This window comes from Vulpes lagopus, chromosome 4 (genome assembly GCF_018345385.1).
Source record: "Vulpes lagopus strain Blue_001 chromosome 4, ASM1834538v1, whole genome shotgun sequence".
Classification (NCBI taxonomy): Eukaryota; Metazoa; Chordata; class Mammalia; order Carnivora; family Canidae; genus Vulpes; species Vulpes lagopus.
The window spans coordinates 130,837,101-130,852,453 of record NC_054827.1 but is presented as its reverse complement, the minus strand read 5'-3'; the positions used below and the strand labels follow the sequence as shown (position 1 = coordinate 130,852,453).

Genomic DNA, 15,353 nt, shown 5'->3' with positions numbered 1-15,353 from the left:
TATTACTGCTCCCAGCGTCCCACAAAACCCCAAGTGTCAGGATGGAGAGTCAAACCCAGACAGCGTGACTTTGGAGTGACCTCCCTGTCCGGGCAGCAGCGGTAGGTGGGAGGAGGCTATCACGGAGGGTTCCCTGCCAGAGCGCCAGCACAAGAATGGAACGATGGGAAAGGAAGAGACTTTCAGGGAAATGGAGGGGTACAGAGGAGCACCTGCGGCCCGAGGACACGCAGCAAGGAGTGTGGTGCAGGGGGAACCCCTAAGGAGGGCTGCATTAGCCAGTCTTTCCGAACACTGGATGAGGTACAGGCCTTACTTCCTGGGTCACCTTGACACAGAACCACACACTGGGCAGCTTACAACAGACACCTATTGTCTCTCAGTTCTAGAAGCTGGAGGTGCAAAGTCAAAGTGTCAGCAGCTCTCCCCTGAGGCTGTACGGGAGGGTCCTTCCTTGCCTCTTCCGGCTTCTGGTGGCAGCCAGCACCCCTGGGCATCTCTGACATCCATGGGCTTCCATCCGGCCTTTGCCGTCTTGTGGCCTTCTCTCTTCTGTGTGTCTGCATCTGTGCCCAAATTTCATCTCCTTCTTAAGAACACCAGCATTGGATTCAGAGTCCATCCTAATGAATTATGTCTGCAAAGACCTCTTCCAAATAAGCTCCATTCAGAGGTTCCAGGAGGACATGAATTTTGGGTGACACTATTCAGCCCAGTACAGCTAGCTATTATTATGATCCTCGCTTGTCAGATAAAGGGAGAGAGGCCCAGGAAGGTGTAGACCCTCCTCACGTCTCTGGACTCAAACCCATACCCTGCCTCCCCAGCAGGCACTTTCCATCAACAGGCTTCCTCCCTGAGAACAGTGCACTTGAGGTGGGAGCCAGGGATGAGACCACGGGCCTAGGCACTCGGCTCAGGAGCTCGGATTTTCTCCGGCGTGCCACGTGGCTCCTCTGCTGGAAACTGGACTCCTTTTAGCTCCGACACACCGTGAATATGATGGAGGCAGATACAAAACAATGGGCAAAGGCTCCGGTTCTGCCTCCCGAGCCCCAGTCTCTGGCTCTGTCTGAACTGAGTCAGCCAGGCCCACCCTGAACCACTGGAGGTGGCAGGGCAGGGGTAGGGGGTGAGGATCTACAATGATTACATGAGACTGAGGAAGCAGAAGTGCCCAGTATATCAGGGGGTGATAAACATCCTGAATCTTAAGGTCTTAAATAGCACATTTCATGCACCCTCCAGAACGATGTTCTTGCAGGCAGTAAAATCACTGGGATGAGACTGAAGGCCCATGGAACTTCCTTTCCAGTGAACTTGAAAATTTAAAACACCTGGAGGCAAAGATGTGTTGTACAAAAGCAGCCAGGGGACCCTGGCTTCGTGGCATCCCAGCAGAGACTTCCAGAAGCCTGGACCCAAGTCCCTGAGACCCACACCTGCAGGCAGACACACAGTGGGGAGGGTTTCCCATCCCTCTTACTTCTCTTGTGACTTCTCAGAAGAGATATTCAGCAGAGGCCGGGAGCCCTGAAGTCCAGCTGAGCGCATCAGCTACAGAAGCACAGGCTGTGACTAGTTCACATCCGTGCAAAGGCCCAGTTCTGTGGCCCGGTGGTTAAAGACCTCCATGACCCTCCTCGTTATAGCAGGCAAAGGTGCCAAGAGGTGGCTCTCACCTCCTGGGTTGGGGGAATGTGGCACTCAATGCAGCCCAGAGACAGAGACGGGAGGGACTGCAAAAGGCTCTTCAAAGTGCAATTAGAATTCCAGCTTTCAAAGAGAGCTGGGGATTTGGATGGAGCTCGGCAGTGTGACTTAGCAGGGCAAAGCAGGGAAGGGCAGTTGGCACAGGATGTTGGGGGCAGCTTGAAAGTTTGGTTTCACAAGCAAATAAGGGGGGGTGTGTGTTAAGGGATGGGGCCTTGGCAGCCTGACACTGATGAAATGAGTGTGGCTGCACCTTGACTCCATCCTGGGTAAACTGAGGGCTTGGGTCTATTTTTTTAAGGAATCTTAGAGGTTCTCCATGTTTCTCAAGAACACAGAACAGGAGGCTGGACCTAGGGCCAGGAGAGCTGGGCTCTGCTCTTGGTCCTTCTGCTGACCAAAAGTGGGACCTACTCACCTATGTCTGGCCTCCCTTCCTCATTGGCCAAGCAAGGTTCATAGCAACAACTGAATCAACCTGACCAGGAGATGGAGGCTGAAACAGAGACGTAAGGTAAATCTAATGCCCTGGGTAGAGGTGAACATCTGCTGGGAGAGCAAAGACATGCAGAAAGTCTGGGCTCCAGAGACATTCTGACCAGGGCTTATAATCCAGCTCTTGGCTGTGTGACCATGGGTAAGTCATCCACCCTCTCTGAGCCTGTCTGCTCATCAGTAAAACTGGAGTGATATGTTCTTCCTCCAAGAACTGTTGTGTGGGCCTCAGAGGGGATGCCTCTGAAGGTGTGCTATGGTGCCGCACGGAGGCTAGTCTTCTTTACTTCCATGACATTATGCACATATAATGTTCCTGGGACAGAGGCCTTCCGCAAATGGCAGCTATTACTATGATAACCAGACCTTCATCATAATCATCGTAGAGGATTCACCTAAAGGAAGGGCAGGGGTGCTGTGGGGAGGGGTCTGGGCTGGTCCAGGCAATGATTGCTGCTCGGGTGGTTGGCTGGTGCCCCTCACATTGCAGAACCATGGAAGTAGGGACACTTGGAAGCAACCCCCAGGCTTTCTCTCAGGCAGGTGGCTGAGGCACAGGGAACGGAATAAACAAAACCAGAGAGAAGGGGAAGGGCAGGGGAGGGGTAGGCAGGCTTTGTTCCTGGTTGAGCAGCTGTTCTCTCAACAAGAGGTGTCCATTTCCTAACCCCCAGAGCCTGGGAACGTGACCTTATCAGGATAAAGGACCTTTGCAGATATAATCAAGAATCTTGAGATGACAGTGGGCTCAAAATCCAACCAGTGTCTTCATAATAAGAGAAAAGAAGTGAGAAGTCATAGAGGAGAGGGTGATGTGACCATGCAGGGAGAGCTTGGAGAGATGACACGTCTACAGACCGAGGAACACTGAGGATCGTTCGCAACCCCCCCAGGAGAGAGGCACACACATGGATCCTCCCTCAAGCCTTCAGAGCTGGGACATAAACTTCTGTTCTAAGCCACACCCCCTGTGATTCTTAGTTATGGCAACCCAAGGAGGCCAAACAGGCAGTCCATGTTCCGCATGGCCATCCACCTGTGGCTGAGCGGCTTGGCCAAGGGCCCCTGTGATCCTCACTCTCTCACACTTGGGGGTGAGGATGGACCCTCCCAGGTCTAGTACGGTCAGCTCTCCATGGAACCCAGCCCAACGTGTGGGCCACCCAGGCACCCCATAAACATGGGCTGGTGGGAGATGGACAGACATGCCTGGAATCCAACCCCGGAGCCCTGGAGGAGGAGGAGGCATTGAGTGCGCTCAGCTCCCAACATCCATGCCTCCCAGGACCCCACATTCTAGCCCAATCCCATGGCCTGTGTTCTCTCCATCTGAGTCTCTGTGAGCAGAGCAATGTCTGTTGGTTAGAGTTTAATGCTTGACATTTCATACGGGAGCATTTCATGGTGAGAGCTTCCTAACTGGACGGTCCCATCTCTGCTGTGGTCTCGGCAGGTGTCCCTTTGCCTAGTTCAGAAAAATGAGACTCAGAAAATGGGACCCTTCATTCAAGGTTTGTATCTTGGCATTCCAAGCCCTCCTTGCCTATGTTACCTCTGACACGCATGTGTCTGTGCACACACACCACACACACACACCACACACACGCATACGCACACACCAGAGAGCACACACACACGATGCACATATACAAACACACATGCACACACACAAATACACCATACCGCCTTCTACACTTCTTGCCTCCTTCCCCACCCCCTCACTCACTAACTCTGTGGCCATTGATTGCTTTCTTTAGGAAGCTTCCCTTATTCTTTAAGTCGATATCTAGACCCTTCCCAACGGGCTCCCAGAGCCCTATTTTTATCAAGCTGCTTCACACACTGGATTATGAATCCTGTGCTGCTTCACATGCCGGATTATGAATCTTGCACTTCTTCATGCACTGGATTATAAATCCCTGTTTATTGTCTAATGGTCAGAACCCAAGTATCATGAAGGCAGGGGCCATACTGCCTGGGTCCCTATCAAACCCCAAATTTTCAGGGCTCAGACATGTGAATTTGTCACCTTAGCCCTGGATGCCTGGCAGGAGCATATTCTGTTCCCTCTGCTTAGAATACCCTCTTGCAGGCCTCCCCTGGCCTCACTCCCTGCAGGCATCACCGCCTCCTGATCACAAGGCCTCCCTGACACTGATCCCCAGGCCTGAGGTAGAGTCCAGAAAAGAGCTGGATTTCATTTACAACATGCCCACCATGCCCTGTGTGGCTGCAAGCAGGTCAGCATCCTTAGTGCCACCCTATTGACAGTATAAGAGGAAGGGCTTCTGTTCCTCCCAGCTCCAAATCCCATGGCAACATTGTGATGGAGGGAATCTGCTGAAACTTCAGGAGCTCCTGGCAGGTGCCAAGTAAGTACTCTCCTCCAGCAGACTGGCCGCCCAGGTCCTGGGAATCTCCAACTTCAAAAGACAAGAGACGGGTCCCCAGTGGTACCAAGCTCCTTCACAGCACAGCACAGATTTCCATGAGAAATGCCACAGTTAAAGAGGCAGAGTGTGAGCATTTTGGCCAAAGCCGCCCAAGCTGCCAAAAGGCAAACACCCAATTAACATTCATTATTCTAATTCAATTAGGAACTGATGTTGTCATTATGAATCACAATTTACTGGGACAGATAAATAAATTATAGCTAGCGTGGATTTCAGGTGACTTGCGAGAAGGAAGGCGCATGTCAAGCAGACATCTCCATGTAGGAGTTGAGAAGGGAGCCAATGCATTTTGAAAGCCTCCACAGCCCCGGCGTCCGGGGGTCTCCAGCCTCACGTCACATTCAGAGTGCTGGAGATCTGGGTTCTGCAGCACAGCCAGAGGTCTGGGAGGCCCTGGGATTTTTTTGGTTTTTAAAAGCTTCCCCGGAAAGTCTGATGTGCAGGCTGATTGAGAATCCCTTTGCTGGGCTCCAGGAAAGTCCCTGTCCACTGCATCTTCAATGACCTTGACAGTCAGCACTCTAACCTCCACCTGATAGCTCAGGCAAGCCAGCCTCTGGGATTCAGGGGACCCCAGAATCAGAGGTCAGAGCCGAGCTGGGAACGCAGAGCTAGGCAGGTGCAAAGGCTGGCACCGGTCCTTCCATGAGCCCCCCCTGGAACCTCCCCCCGCCCCCCGCCGTTGACTGGACTCAGCTCATCGCTCCGCTGCTCAACTGCCCCAGCTTCCCGTGAACTTAGCAAAGGCTGTTGAGTGAATATACCATCACGGTGTGCATTAAAGCACACTGGTTATGGTTGCAGGAGTGAGATTCTGGGAAACAACCAATGTGGAGACAAGCAAGAAAAAAAATCAGGATGAAATAGGTTCACTAAAAAGAGCGATCATGCTGGATGCCATTGTTCAAATATCCTCTGCGACAGGAAGACTGGCTTCAGCAGACAATGACTCTGAACTACATAATATGCATCCTCCCCCTCCTTCCTCTACAATGGGATGACAATTTTCTTCAAGGAGGCAGCGTGATCCATTAAGTACTCACTTGCAGCCAACGGATGCCACAGTTCTGGCCAATAAGATATTAGTCTGCTGGAAGCTTCTAGGAAGTCTTGCTTTCTGGATAACAGGGAATAGCTACAGATGGCCCCAATTTCTCCCCTTCACCATTTTTCTTGTCCTTTCTATCTGGAACACATATGTAATGTCTGGGGCTGCAGCAGCCCCTTGTAACCATGAGGCCAAAGGCATTTCAGAGATACTGAATCTGTTATCATGGAGTCACCTACTTTCAGATCTCTTGTTATGTGAGAAAAATAACCCCCCTTTGTTTAAATCACCATAAGACAGACTTTCCATTTCTTGCTGCTGAGAACATTCTCATCTGATACACAAACTATGCAGTCACTTTTCAAAGCACCAAAGGCCCATGTGGCCTCTGACCAATGGTGGCCTCATTGGAGTAATCAAAAGTCAGCCTCAAGAAAAATACACATCTGGATGAATATTTTACTCAGGAAACAGTTATTAAGTGCCTGCCATGGGCCTGCTGCCACATTAGTTAAGAAGACATGGCACTGCCAAAACACGAACTTGAGTTAAATGGGATAAGCAGACAATATTCAAGAATAAAAGCCAGAGCTGTTCACCATTAGCCACGGGGCCCTCATGGCCTGGCCCTACCTCCCCTCCATGCACATCTGGCCTCCCTGCTCACTTCCCACTCTGGCCTCTCTGCTTTTCCTGCATTACCCATATCCTTCCCCAAGTGTCCCAGTCTTGGGCCCTCACCTCCTCCAGGCTCTGCTCATTAGTCATCTTATCAGGTCAGCATTCCTGACCTCTCCACGTGAGAGAGCAAGCCCCTCCTCCATCCGCATTTCCTCTACCATCTGAGGAGCTCCTGTCACTGAACATGCTTCTTGGTTTATCTGTTTATCCATTGTGGGTCTCCCCTCTGTAACGTAAACTCAATGATGATAGGGATTTCTTCCTCTTTTGTTCCCGGCTCCGTCCTCAGGAACCAGAATGGTGCCTGGCATGTGGCAGGCACCTGATTGATAGGGTGTGGCTGGCTGAAGGAATGAATGGATAATTATTTAGAAAAAGGCAGTGCTATGGGGGGAGGTGAGCCCATGAGTCTAAAGGACCCAGAAAAGGAATCCTAACCAGGTTATGGGATTAGGGAAAGACATTCTGGAAGAGACTATTTCTCAGTCATCAGGAGTTGATTTCATGAGAATAGAGGTGTAGGGCAGAGAGAGAAGTTGCATCACCATAGCCCCTCTGGGAGTGTAAAGAAATGAACATGCATTGGTGCACATTAGCATGTGTTAGCAGCTTTCTCAACTTGCTCATCTGAAATGTGGATAGGAGTGCCCTTATCTTAATGGGTGGTCATGAAGGTTGCATGGTTAAGCGCTTTCCACATGATTTACTACTGTGATTATGATCATCCTTCATATGTGTTATGAAGGTAAGAACAGAGAACGTCATAGGGGTGTGTAGAAGTGCCCCAAGAAAGAAAGATTCCAGGAACAATTTCATAATTGTCATGAGAGGTAATTCTATGTATCAGCTGGGCTGGGACACGGTGTCCGGATATGTGGTCAAACATTACTCTGGATGTGTCTTTGAAGGTGCTACTGGAGGGTTTTCAAAGTGGATGTAGGTGAAAGAAAGGGCAGGGCACCTGGGAGGCTCAATCGATGAAGGATCTGCTTTCAACTCAGGTCATGATCTCAGGGTCCTGGGATCGAGTCCCACATCAGGCTCCTTGCTTGGCGGGGAGTCTGCTTCTCCTTCCCCCCTCTGCCGCTCCCTCTGCTTGCTTTCTCTCTCTCTCTCACTCTCTCTCTCTCATGCTCTCTCTCGCTGTCAAATAAATAAGTAATCTTTACTTATTAAGTGGATCTAGGTGTATAATTGTGACTGAATGAATAAAAGACAGAATAAACAAGCAATTCGAAAAACTGGGGTTTGCGGATGAGGGGAGTTCTTTCTGACAGCAGAGTAGAGGAAAGCTTTGGAGGCAGTTCCAAAAGCTAATCCTGTGTTCTATAAAAAAGAATTAATGCCACTGTTTACATATACACTGATCCCTCCTATTCCCCGAGTCACAGGGGAGCCCACTGGGTCAGGAAATGCCAAAAAAGGTCAAGGGAACAAGTGCCACAGGACCAGCCGTGGTGCTTCTGAGGCCCCTGATGCTGGAAATGTGTCCTTTTGGGTGAAGCAAGTTAGAACCACTCCATAAGCATGAGAAAGCCTGAGAATGCTCATCCCGAGGACAGAATGAGACATCACTATGGGAGGACACTAGAAAATGCAGGAGATCAGTGAGGTCTGTCAGATTGGTCAGTAATGGGTCATTTGCTCTGGTTGATGCCTGAAAGCCGTTCACGAGTGAGCCTGCATTTTCTGTGATATTTAGCTCTTAATAAAGCGATCCCTAGGAGCCAGCAAATTCCTCCAAAGTATGCCTCAAGCCAAGCACAACCTAATTAATATGAAATGAATAAATATTTCATTAAAGAGAAATGGATTCTATCTTCTATAAAAGATGTCTGTGCAAACAATAAAGGCCTCTAGTAAAAGCATCATGTTTAAGGATTCTAAAACAATTCTTACGTAAGAGGAACAGCTCACAGGCACAGGAAGTTAGGCGACTTGCCCAGAGTCACCTGCTTGAGCCAGAATTCCAATTCAGCTCTGCCAGACTCTGGAGCTGCATCTCTCTAAGCCTGGGGCCATAAACTGAAAAACTTTTGCATTTCCCTAAAGACACCAACCACGTATTCCAAGCCCCCACTGCAGCAGACATGGTGCTAGCTGAGCATCTGACACACATCTGCTGTTACACTGCTAACTGCCCCTGCCACAGGACCTTTGCATCTGGTGTCCCTTTTGCCCATGATGTTCTTTTTTCCCCAGATCGTCACATGGTCTGTCTTCCTCTCAGCAATAGGGTCTTAGCTTAAATATCTCCTTCTCAGACCTTCCCTAAGCCCTCTCCTCCAAGAAAATCAGTCTTATCCTCCCAGATTGCTGCTCTGTACATATTCTGCAGAGCAATTATCATCACTATGTCATTGTGTTTGTTTAATGTTTGTGTGTTAGTCTCTGTGGCCTCAGGGACCTTGTCCAACTTGTTCATCACACCATCACAAGCACCTAGAATGATGCCGGGACAGAGCAGTTGCCATCAACATTTCCTGTTTGATTCCTGCCGTGTGTTCCACAGTGCTACTATCATCTTGGAGACCTAACACTTTAAAAGATAAAAGGAAAAAAAAAAAAACCCTAAAACACTAAAAAACAAAACAAAACAAACAAACAAAAAAAAACAAGAAACCACACACCAAGTCAAAGCTTCTAAACATTCAAACTTATAAACATACATAGAAACTCTAATCTCCATTTCTTTCCAGAACGGATTTATTACACTCTGGTCACTCAATCAGTTAGTCTGCTATTAATCAAATATACTTTTTTTATGCCACAAATTTACATGCAGATGAAAGTCTGGAATGTGGAATGAGACAACTAATAACATGCTTGGGCATGGAAGTGATCATCACTGCATAGTAAGGCTGTGTGGAGTCTGGGATGATCATTTGTGCAAGTCCAGCTCAGCCTTATCCAGAATCTTCCTTCGAGGGACATAAAGAGTTATTATCATATAACTCTGTGCCACTCTCTGCTATTTTGTGTGCAGACTGCCTCTGGCTAGTCCATGAATTTTAATTAACTTCTGTTTATTTTGCTTCAACCCTGCAGCTCTTTAAGCTGCAGGCGCAATGGCCAATCTAAGAAAGACACTTTGGAAGCAAGCTGCTCAGAAGGTTCTGCCAAAGGTTCCTCTCCCTTCCTTGAAAATAATTATGCCCTATTGACTTCAAAGTTAACTCAGAGTGGAACACTTCACCCTGCACTCTCTGCCGGCACAGAAGAAAGCTTGGACTTGCCCCACCACTGAATGGTCAAGGGGTGCATGTGGAGGGCCGAGAGGAAGGCTGCAGGAGGACCCAGGGACCGAGATAGCTGGAGGGCCAATTGTGAGACATGAATCTGTGGCAGGGGAGACAGAGGTGCACTTCAGGACCCCAACCCAGAGACACAGAAATAGCCAGCCAGCTTCATCGGCTGACTAGTTAATTGCCAAATTCCTCATTCACTCATATATGCATACATATGTATCATATACATAAACATAGCATATATGTATAGCTTTATACACACACATGAATAGGTAATACACACTGCTTGGTGGGTGTGTATATATGTATGTGCACATGTGTATGTATGTGTGTATGCTGCTTGATGGGTATACATATATATGTATATACATAAACGTGTGTATCTATATACCATATATATTGCTGTATATCATGTTTTAATACTATACATTATACATAATTATACCAATTATAGCATAAAGTATATTATTAGTATATCATATGGCATAATACATATACTAATATTATATATTATATAAGGTATATACTATATATATAAAAGCAGTATATAGATACTGCTTATAGGGCATATATCTATATATGTGTACATATACATATACTTTATGTGTGTGTATATATATGCATATGTATCTATACATACATGCACACATATGTACATATACTGCTTACTGGGCGTGTGTGTTTATATGCATGTACCTGTGTGTGCATATATATATTGGTATATAGTATATATACACACATACACTGCTTAGTGTCTCTGTGTATCTCTATGTGCCTGCTTAGTTCATTGCATAGTATGTATGTGCTTTTTGTATATATGTGTACATATATATATATCTGTAAATATACTGTGTAGTAGGCATCTGTATGTATACTGCTTAGGGATACAACAGTGAACAATGAGGAAATACTGCTGTCCTCACAAAGCCCATATTCTGGTACATGAGACCAATAACCAAGAGAACTCATGAATAAACACATAATGGAATTCCAGGTGGCAACAGGTGCTCTGAAGCAAGGGGACTACAATAGGTAGGGGATATGGAGCACTTGGGGGTGGGTGGTCAAGTGGGGTGGGTGTTCAGGGAAGACCCTGAGGGAGGGGACACTTAAGCAAAGGAAGGGGGGAGGGTATATTTCAGAAGAGGGAGGGGGAGGGGACACTTAGGCAGATGGTGAGGAGGGACACTTAAGCAGAGATCTGTATGGAATGAGTGAGGCTTGCAGAGACCAGGAGAGAGCAGTCAAACCTGAGGGGGCAGTAAGCATACAGACTCTGAATCGGAGTTAAGCTCAGCATGTTAGAAGATGAGAAGGATTGAGTGGAATGAGCAGGAAGAGGGAAGAGTGGAGAAGGGCATCAAAAAAAACCTGTGAGCCAGATTGTGGGGACCTGCAGGCTGGCATGGAGAGACCGGTGTTTGTTCTGAGTGGTAGGGCAGCTGCTGGGCATCTGAGGCAGCAACCACACGATCATATTTATGCTTTATCACACAACCAGCTTCCACATGGACAGGCTCTCTCTCCTCTCTCTCATCCATTCTCTAGGTGGCATTTACTGGGTCTTTACCATGTGCTGAGCACTGAGCCTGGTGCTGATGGGATGGGTAGTGAGTATGAAATGTCCTAACCTTGCAGGAGTATGAGTCTGATGGTGAAGGCAGACCACCCCTCAGCCAGATGTGCTGTGAGGGGTCCAGGTGAAGCTAAGAGAACCAGGTCTTCTTCCCTCCAGGTTCCTTCAGGTGACTACCCCAAACTTCCCAGAACCCACCAGGTCATGCAGGAAAATCCCAGCCACACTGGTTTCAAGAAGACAGAAACGGCATTTGAAAATGCCAGCCAGATGCCAGGTATGGCTCTGGGAGCTGCACGGTCTCTGCCCCTTTATTTTCACAGTAAACCTTTAAGAACACTACGGACCTTCTTTTCAAAAGAGCCGAGGTTTGCAGAAGCTTTGTGGTGGGTTTAAGTGCACATGGCCAGAAGTACCAAGGCCAGAATCTGAGCCCAGACCTCTCCATCTCAAGAGCCCATGCTCTTTCTTCTATGCTCTGCTGCTTCCCAAATCAAACATTCAGTGTTGTTGGATGCTGATGGGGATTCTCCTCCTGGTCCCTATATTATGGTTTCCTGCTGATATGCATGGGATGAAAGCTGGTTTCAATCTAACTTCTGTATTTGGGAGGGACTTGTGGAAACAAGACAGGCTGTGTGAGACAGTGGTATCCTCTCTGGGCCTCTGATTCATCTTATGTGTTAAGAGGGAGATAATAACATCCAGCACACTGGGCTGTTCGGACAGGATGATAAAAAGGGTCTGGTTCCCAGGACAATGACTGTGAGTTTCTGACTGGTCAGGACTCTGTAGGCTGCAAATGTTGGGAACCCAACAGGATCTCACGTAAGCAAAACAGGATGTCAGTTTCCGTAGCTGGTCAAGACAGTGGAGAGCCCAGAAGACTGGAAGGACACAGTGATGGTGGTACTGGTGGTACCTGCCTGTGTCCCCTCTCATTCACCTTCACACACTGCAGGCAGCTCATTATGAGCCTTTGTGACTCTTCTGGGGGTCTTTTTCCACCCTATACAGGACAAGCCAGAAGTACAGGGCATAATGTAGCTTGGAGCAGCCCTCCACCAGTGAAGAAGGGGGAACTGTGTATAAAAGCATCAGCTTCTCTAAGCTCAGAGGCCCCCAGGCACACTCACTCTGCACTGTCTCCCAGAAGTCCCACAGGGAGGTGAGTCCAGGCACCACAGTTGGGAGGGGCTCCATCACTGGCTGCCTTCCTTTCTATGCTCACTCCCCTTCTCTGGCAAGGGTTTTCTGGGTTCACCTCCTCATAAGCTGCTTGCACTTCTTTATTTTTTAAGATTTTATTTATTTATTCATGAGAGACACACACACACAGAGAGAAAGAAGCAGAGAAACAGGCAGAGGGAGAAGTAGGCTCCATTCAGGACCCCAATGTGGGACTCGATCCCGGGACTCCAGGATCATGCCTTAGGCCAAAGGCAGGCACCAAACCACTGAGCCACCCAGCGATCCCAGATGCTTGCGCTTCTATATGAGTTCCTGAAAGAACTCAAGCTCAGTCAGTAAGCAGCAGGGCCATCTAGGGTGAGGCAAGCAAAGAGTCTAAAATACAAAGTACAGGAAGCAAGCGCAGCTCAGTACTTTGTACTTGGAGGACCCTGGGAGTGATAATTCCTTGAATTTTGCTCTCAGGAACTATGGTTGCTCACTCTAGTCTAGACCCTGTATTCTCCACCCACCTCTTACATCTGTTTGTTTCTTTACGGAGACAGGGTGGGCATAGACCTTTGCCTGGAGTGCCTGGATGGTGCAGTTGGTTGGTCTGACTCTTAGTTTCGGCTCAGGTTATGATGTCAAGGTCCTGGGATTGAGCCCTGTGTTGGGCTCTGTGCTCATCACAGAGCTTGCTGGAGATTCTCTCCCTCTGTCTCCCTCTGCCCTTCCCTCTGCTCCCTCTCTCTCTCTCCCCAAAATAAATAAAATCTTAAAAACAAAACAAAACAAACAGATCGTAATCTTTACCAGTTGCTTTGGAAAATGGCCACCAACATGCAGACCTGTTTTTTTACATCATGTCTTTCATGAAGGGAAAAGAACAAGTCTTTCACCACTGCTTCCGTGGGAAGATTCCGAATGGCTGGGCTTCAGTCATAATGCCACTCTCAAGAGCAAGCACCAGTCTAGCTGAATTTGGTCCATGTGGCTGGCTCAGAGAGTGAGCGGAGGGGTCCTGGGTGCATGTGGAGTGGGAGGCTGTTCTCTAAAAAAAGGGATGTTATGATAACAGACAACTGCAAAGCATGCTGGAAAGTAAAAACTGCAGCCCTTACGTTCCCTCTGGTTCTCTGTTCTCTTTCCATTTCACAGATGAGAAAACGAAGTTTCAGAGTGTTTAATTTACTTTCCTAAGAATCCCAAGAACCACAGATCAGAGTCAGCCTGACTCCCAGACCTAAAGTGTTTCCACTGGATAGACGGAAACTAATCTGTTGGCGTATAACTGCCAGAAAACTCACTCATAGAAGAAAGGGTTATTAAAAAATATATCAGTAAATTCTTGCTAAAAATCAATGGATCGCCCACAGCTGTTACTACTGTATTGGGGAAGCACAAGTTCTCCCAGCATGAAAGTAAAATGAGATTTCTGTGCATTCACATGTGCTCTTTCCTGATAATCAAGGCTACTGACATAGTTTAACAATGAAATGTCTTGCTTAAAAACTCTTGCTAAATGCCAGATATCGAACCTGCCAAAGGCAGGAAGCAAAGCCAAAATATCCATTCATTATCAGGAGGGTGGTTTTCATCATCCTGTGCCGGTCCACCTCCACCTTGAAGTTAATAATAGTCACACAGACTTCATCTGCATTTACCATGAAAGGCAGTAATTATTTGGTATTTTGACCAGAACAAAGCTAGGTTCTATTGCCTGAAAGTAAACTAACCTCATCCTGAATACTGGATGTTTGTGTATATTCTACATGAATCTGGATGTCATCGAGAAACTGCTACAACCCAAGAATGACTTAAAAGTTGAGTCTCTAGAAAGTCTGCATTTTTAAAAAGATCTAGGATCACAATAGTTTTAACACATTTATACCCTGGACTGCCTGTTCTGAGAGCCAAGCCAGCAGGCAAACAGCAGCATAGGTGTAGCAGAAAATGTAGACAAAACTTTCAAGGGGGCACCTGGGTGGTCCAGTCAGGTAAGTGTCTGCCTTAGGCTCAGCATGATCTCAGGGTCCTGGGATCGAGTCCCTTGTTGAGCTCCTCAGCAGGCAGTCTGCTTCTCCTTCTTCTTCTACCTATCCCCCACCCCCACTTGTGCTCTCTATCAAATAAATAAATAAAAATCTTAAAAAAAAAAAACCTTTCAAGGAAGATGATAGGATATAACCAATTCAGAAGTCATGATATGTACAGATTTGGTAGGGTGCCACAAAAGAGTGCAGGGAATTCTGGACCAAATTATTAGTGATGTGAAGGATAAAATGATATGCTTCTATGTGGTGCCAATTGTGCTGTGGATTGAAAGAGATGCTTCCATTTTCCTTAAGCTATCAAATGTTTAGCATTAGGATGATAAAAAACAAAGTTTCATTAGGATTTTTAAATGTGTGTTGTTGCTATGGAAGTTCAGCCACTATCCATGAGATTATAGGCAAAACTCCTAAATTCTCTCAGCCACAACTCCTCTTCAGAGAAATCCAGAGAAAGGGACCCTCAGATGTGGCACATGAGCTCTGTCCAAACGTCTCGCTGACCCCTAAAGATCCTTATATGGGGGCAGGCTGTAAACAGTCTAGTGAAGAAAAAAAAATGAGTGGACTGAGATTTGTGTGGCTTCCCAAGAGGCAAGAGTTTCATTGTAAGTCTAACCAAGTTAACTGCTTGTTAAAAACCTATTTTCTAAGAAACACAATAGAATTCAAAGTCTCTACCACATAGCATTCACAATGTCCAGGATGCAACCTCAAATGACTCAACACATAAATAACCAGGAAAATATGACCTTGAAGATTAACTCTAAGGATACTGTAAATTAAATTAAGGATTTATATTCTAATCCCTAGAGCAATAATTTTAAAACATAAGAAAGTAAAGCTCTAAGATCAATAAATAAATAGGGATTCTAAACATTCAATTAATCCAAAATAATATAGGAAAAGAGAAGC

The 15,353-nt window shown here is 47.1% G+C and overlaps 1 protein-coding gene across 1 annotated transcript in view; it reads right to left on the bottom strand.

Annotated features, from left to right (window-relative positions):
- The window catches only part of STK32B (serine/threonine kinase 32B), a 399,034-nt gene that overhangs the window by 262,234 nt on the left and 121,447 nt on the right, over positions 1–15,353 (bottom strand). The window lies entirely within an intron of this gene.